This window comes from Ursus maritimus, unplaced genomic scaffold (genome assembly GCF_017311325.1).
Source record: "Ursus maritimus isolate PB19 unplaced genomic scaffold, ASM1731132v1 scaffold_2, whole genome shotgun sequence".
Taxonomy (NCBI): domain Eukaryota; kingdom Metazoa; phylum Chordata; class Mammalia; order Carnivora; family Ursidae; genus Ursus; species Ursus maritimus.
In genome coordinates this window covers 32,390,672-32,397,309 of record NW_024424452.1, presented here as the reverse complement: position 1 = coordinate 32,397,309, position 6,638 = coordinate 32,390,672, and the positions used below count along the sequence as shown (strand labels likewise).

Genomic DNA, 6,638 nt, shown 5'->3' with positions numbered 1-6,638 from the left:
TAGGAAGTGCTAAGATGAGTGACCATTAATCTCTCAATGCTGAATTGGGGAATGCACCCAAAAAAAGATAGCAAAGTTGCTGGCATCAAAGGGTCTACGTTCCAGTCTGAGCCATGCTGTGTGACATGATGCAAGTTACTTAACCTCTCTGGATGATATTTCCTGTCTGTATAATGGAGTTAGTCAAAGTATCCATCTAGGACTGCTGTGTGTGTTACACGTACATTTTTACAAAGCAAAGCATAGAGTAAATTATTTTTTTCTTCAAAAAGTTACTAATGTTAAATAATCAAGGCTTTTAGAAAGGAGACTAGTAGTTAATGATCTAGCCTAAACAAAAATTTGGGTTGCCACTAGAGGCCTAAAATCTGGTGTCTGAGGGAATAGAGACAGAGGCAAATGTAGCTTTCTTGAAAGGTCGACCAACTGTGGGGTTGATTTACTTGGGGTCTGAGCATGCTTGGTGTGTAAGAAAAGACTTTTGAAATTCAGGATCTGGTTCAGCCAGGTGACCTAGCACCTTGCACTGTGCAAGAATCAGTATTTGACTGGGAGGAAAATAAAAGCGAAAAGAGATACTGTCCCCCTCTGCATTTACCCAAGGTGACATTGAAGGGGGGAGGACAGACTCGGCCCTGAGTCACCAGAGCCCAGGGCAGCATCAGCACAGCCATGGGAAAGCCCATGTTATACCTGGAGAATAGCCACAGGTGCAATTCCAGGTGACCCAGGGGACAGAGGCAGGGAAGCAGGGGGAGGAGTGTGACCCACACATCAAGCTGGAAATACATGTTGGGCCTCAAACCAGAAAGGCACCAAAGGCCATGCTGACAGATTTTAGCTAAGCCTCACTCTGTGGCTAAACACGGTCGAATACCTGAGGTGTGTCATCCAGCATGTTTAAGAAAAATATTAGCTAAGATTTTTCTATTGCAAATGACAAGAAACTTAGCAAAAAAAAAAAAATTAAGAAAGTTACTGGTAAGTATCACCAGAAAGCAAGAATGATCTGACTCAGAATGCTTAAATAAGATCATCACAAACTTGTCTCTCTCCATATTGCTTCTCTACGTAGGTTTTATCCTCAGAGGGGCTCGTCCCAAGTGGCAGGAAAAATGGCCACCGGTACCTCCAGGCTTATGTTCTACCTGCTTAATTAATCCCCCTGTGTAAAGAGAGAGCTCCTTTCTTGACTGGGGACTGAATCTCGTTTCCCTGGCTTGCATCATTTGCCTGTTTGTGAACCAATCATCGAGGACAGGATGATGGAATGTTTTGTTTGGCTCGGACGGGGTTAAGTAATCAGCTCTGTAGTGGGAAAAGAGGGGTAGTCCGTTCATCCCTGTTCCCCAAACCACATAGAAAGGAAGGAGAGCCGGGCTTGGTTCCATAAAAGGGGAATAAATGAAAGGAAGTGTATTGGTCCGATAGGATGGGTTATACCACCGTAACGAGCGACTCCAGACCTCAGCAGCTGCAAACAACACCTGTTTATTGCTCATCACACGTGTCCATTGTGACTGGGGGTGAGGGACTCTGCTTGACATCATCCTCACCCAAGCTAAAGGACAGTGCGTCTCCAAAGTTCCAAGATGGCTGAGCTGGGGGAAAAAATGTGTGTGGTGAATTTCACGCTGGTTATTAAAAGCTTCTCCTTGGGAGCCACGTGTATGACTCACACTTTTTTTTTCCCCCAAAGCAAATTACTTGACCACACCTAACTTTAAGGGGCAGGAATGTGCACTCAACTATGATTCTAGGATGGAGGGATACTGGAAATATTTTGATGAAAGCCCCCAAAGGTAACATAGGCAGATAAAGACAACGTACGTCCGTTGCAAGGAGACAACTGGTTACAGTAATGTATCAATGCAAGCATCATACTTCTAGAAAGAATTATGGTGTGTCTGTGTATATGATTGTGTGTGAGAGATAGAGACATAGTGATGAGCCCATATATTCAAGCTCATGCTGATTTGAATCATTCCTCATCGAGCTAATACTGCCTTTGACAGTATGAGTTTATTGACAACATAGAAATCCATCAGGTTATTAGAAATTTTGACAACCTCTATTTCAGAGACACGGGGATGTTGTGGCAATGATTCATTATGAAGCAATTAACCAGGAGAAGTTTCTCTCTCTAAAATAACAGTAGTTTGTTTCTCTCTCCTTAAAATTAAAACAAAGAATTCTTAGACATTTTGGCTGTTTCGAAAAATGTCTACTCTCTCCATTCAAAACTATTTCAAGTCAAGGAGTCTCTGCCCTTGCTTATCTAGCCAACCATCGTCCAAGGGGGGAGCGGAACGCTCACTTTGAAGATTATGAAATTCAACCACATAACAAATTTTAATAGTAAATAAGATGACTTTGCCCTTAATCTGCTTATGACTCAGAAGTATGTAATATTTAAATGTTGGTATTAAATGTGGAAATAGTACTCCGCTCTGCTCAGCCCATTGGTGGCAGGTAGTTAAGAAATGGTGTGGAAACGTAGCCAAGTGACGTTTTCCTCCTGTTGGTGCAAGTGTACTGTGAGGGTCCTCACTGCTTCTCTCAGGGCCAGTTTTAGTGGTGGTCGGGACCCTCACTGCTTCGTCCCAGGGCCCACCTTGCTGTCCTGCAAGGCAGACGCTGCTTCATCAGAATTCCACACCAAGTTCCAGCAGGACCCACGAGGAAAATTACAAAGTAGCACCCAGCCCTGGTACCCTCTACTGCCATCTCTTGGAAATACTCCTCATGAGTATATAGATTTAGAACAGTCCTGGGGGCAGCGGGACCCTGACGTTGCGCTATTCCCGGTCTGTCCAACCGGAAGCCCGTGGTCCTCCTCCTGGTTAGGACAGGGAAGCTGCCCCATCAGAAGGAAGCCATAGTCCCCATGACTCCACAGCACAGCCAGCATGTGTGCGAACTTCTCGGACACCCGGATCGCTGACCTCTCTCTGATTCAACTCCCGGCGCAGGACTGTGACTTCAGACCCTGCAGCCTGTCTTCTGGGAGCCTAGCCCCTTGACACAAAGTCCCTGAAAGGCTTTGCTCTCTGCTTGTCGGTGAATGAATGAATGGAGAGATGACGTGTATAAACGATGCCGGAGCGAGCAAGTACAAGAGACTGCGCGCTCGTCCCGTGTGAAGGAGGGAGTAGGCGGTGGCCCAGGCACACGGGATTCAAAACCCCACGAGTATTTCTGCTTCGTTTCTCCGTGTTTGCTTCTGCCCTGGTTGTTCCATGTGCCCTGTGATTCCTCAACGAGCTTTCTTAAGGCTCCTGGCTGGACCTCTGAGCCCTACTAAGGAGCGCCGGGCTCAGTAGAGGCCGGCCCGTCCATGCTAATGGCTGTATGCTGCCCCTCTCTGGCACCAGGCGGTACTACAGGCTTTCTCCAAAATGCAGGTCCTGCTTTAACCCTTCAAGTCACGACATCTCACCCCTGGGGTTAAAAGAGCTCCCGAGGGAGTCTGGCATTTGTGCCCAATAAATCCAAGATGAGGACTTGAGGAACGGTGGAGGACCAGAGTCGGGGGAATAGGCCAGCATACCGATTTTCCCCCTTTTGTTAGAAACAGGATTAAGCTATAAAAGGTCTGTTGTTCTAACACAAACTAAAACATTGTATCCTTTCTGGAAAGATAAGCTGCCCATTTGCACAGAAAGGAGAAATCATACAAAAAAATAAAGGTAAGGGGGAAACCTGTAATTCCTCTGATTAAGGACCTTGTGTTTAGAAATCCTGCTTCCTTCTTTCTTAAGGCTACATAATACCCCACGGTATCTATGTTTTACATTTGCTTTATTATCTATTTAACTGGTGATGGACATATGGGTTGTTTCCATCTCTTAGCTACTGTGAGTAATTCTGCAGTGAACTTAGGAGTGCAGGTTGGAGATCCTGATTTCAATTCCTTTGGATAAATACCCAGAATGGGTTTGCTGGATCTGGAATATGCTAAGTGAAATAAGCCAGGCACAGAAAATATGTATTTTCTCTTCCTTATGATTTTTTAAAAAGATTTTATTTGAGAGACAGAGCATGAATGGGGGGAGGAGCAGAGGGAGAGGGAGGAGCAGACTCCACACTGAGCGCAGAGCCCGAGGCGGGGCCCGATCCCAAGAACCAGAGATCTTGACCTGAGCCAAAACCAAGAGTCAGCAAGAGTCCGACGTTTAACCGACTGAGCCACCCAGATGCCCCTTCCTTGTGATTGTATTTTCTCTAGCTCACTGTGAGAATACAGTATATAATATAAATAACATACAACATATGTGTTACTGTTCATGTTGTCAGTAAGGCTTCCGGTCAAAAGTTAGGCTCTTAGTAGTTATGTTTTGGGGGAGTCAAAAGTGACACATGGATTATCAGCTATGGAGGGGTTGGTGCCCCAATCCTTGTGTTATTCAAGGGTCAGCTGTACCTGCCAAAGGTTGCATCTCCAAATACCATCACAGCAGGCATTAGGGCTTGGGCAGATGAATTTTGGAAGGGATGCAATTCAGTCTGTAAGACTCCTCTGCTTCCAGTTCCTCAAGCACACTAGAAAATACCAGAGCTTCTGCGTATACCGGTCCTGGAATGTTTTTCCCCCTCGGCTCCTCATCCTTAGGCTCCCAGCGGCAGTGTCACCTTTGCAGAGAGGACTTCCCTGGCCACACAGTCTAGTGAGACCCCATCTATCACCTACTTTGCTTGTGAAGCAAATCAGAAGATCTCTGAGCTCCCTTGTATCAAACCAGCCCCATTTTTGTCTGTTTTATTTACTGACTTCCTGCCTTAGATTGTATCTGGGGGGGGGAAAAGGGGGGGAAGGTTCCATGGCTGGGTTGAGGGAAAGATGGAGAACATAGGTTTAGATCAATGACTTGGGGGTTATGATCAGAATCACCCAGGGAGCCTTTTAAAAATATGAATGCCCAGGCTGCATCCCAAACCTCTGAAATTAGGATGTCTGGAGCGCTGCTCAAGGAACATTTATTTTTTAAAACCCCTCCTGGTGATACTGATGCCACATGCCCAAGGGCTTGAGTTTGGGAAGTAAGTTATCTCTGAAGTCCCTTCTAAGCCAGAAATTCTAGGATTCAAAACTCCCCAAGATAAAAGAACTTTGGACACTTTGAAGAGAAAGAACCTAACTATTCAAGGCAGACTGCCTCTATTCTACTGGAAAAATGATTTCATCTTGCCAAGTTGGTCTTCTCTTTGGGGCTTCTGTGCTCTTGGGGCTCAATAATGAGGGTGCTCTTAGATGCAAACAGTGGAAACCCAGATGAAACTGACTCGAACGACACAGAAATGTGTTACCTCCCATGGCGGGAAGTGCAGAGGGAGAACAGCTCAGTGATGTCATCCGATACCCAGGACCTTTGCACATCTCTGCTTTAGCATGTCCGGTGTTTGCTTCAGCACAGGCTGGTGTAAAGTCAGCTGAGCAGGTCCAGGCATCACAAGCTAATAGGACGGCATTCAGAGGAAGTAAGGCATGTTTTCTTCCCATGGTTGTCTCCTAGGAGAGAGGAAGATTTACCCAAAGGACCCCAGCATACTCCCCAGCATCCAGTTAGACCACCTGGTTTGTCCCTAAACCAGACATTTGCAAAGGGATGGGGATGGCCTCAGACCACTGGGGTCCATTAAGACTGACAGTGAGGTCAGCTGACCGAGAGGTGCATGCCACGTGGGGGAAGGGTAGACACCAGAACAAAACTGAGCTTCTGTTGAGCAAGAGGAAGGAGGAATGGTTGCTGTCCGCCACAGGCTCTGACCTGAGAGAGAACGTGCAGTTATAACCATTATTGCGATCATCCAAGGGAAGAAGGGTGTGAGGAGATAGTTATACTTAAAACAAAATAAAAGCTCGCAATAATTCCTTAGGCTCCAGATGCTCTTTATTACATAATGGTGGTCATAAAAGGCCTTAATGGGTACGATTCTCACAGAATTTCCACTCCCTCTCAGGAACAGGGCTGGGGAGGTCCTTGCATGCCAATGAGCAGGTAATTAGAACCACAAAGTGAGAAGATGCTGCAGTGACTTCCTGGCTCAGCTCTTGGAGGAGGGAAAAACCCAAAGAATGCTCTAGAAATGCCCGGGTCGCTGTGGGCTAGAAGTGTAGGTCTGCATGAAGGAGAAGTCAAGCCTGCTAGGGCTTCAGGCCCCCGTGCCTTATGTCTTTATCTGTGTCCATTGCAATCTTCCCATGTATTCCTCAGTCACTAATTCAAATGACCTTTGTGAAGCCCCATTTAGCTAGTGATTGTTCAAGGGACTGGGACTACCCACATAAATAAGACAGTGTGGAGATTCTCTCTCTCTCTCTCTTTCTCTCTCTCGATTTTCACTGTTATTCTTAGTTGTGGCCCTAGCTCCCCTGGGGCTCACAATCTAAGTCTAATGGGGCCAGAACATATCCATGACTAGGCTATTTGAAACTGCAGTCAACAGCACTCTTTTGGGGGGCAGGCTCTCCATTATTTCCAATTTCAGCAAAAGCTGCCATTTTTTGAGCATCTGCTATCTGCCAGTGTCTGTGAAAGGGGCTTTGCAGTAATATTTCATTTACTCCTTATAGCAACTCAATGGTGGGGGCAGGGGGGTTGGGAGGGTGTCTTCTTATCCTCCTTTTCAGATGAGAA

General features: G+C 46.1%; 1 long non-coding RNA gene across 1 annotated transcript in view; it reads right to left on the bottom strand.

The window, feature by feature from the left end:
- Positions 1-4,077: 4,077 nt before the first annotated feature.
- LOC103668572 overlaps positions 4,078-6,638 on the bottom strand; it is a 100,756-nt gene continuing 98,195 nt past the window's right edge. Inside the window, exon 9 of the long non-coding RNA XR_570087.2 lies at positions 4,078-5,509. This is a non-coding gene — a long non-coding RNA (uncharacterized LOC103668572). The remainder of the gene's footprint in view (positions 5,510-6,638) is intronic.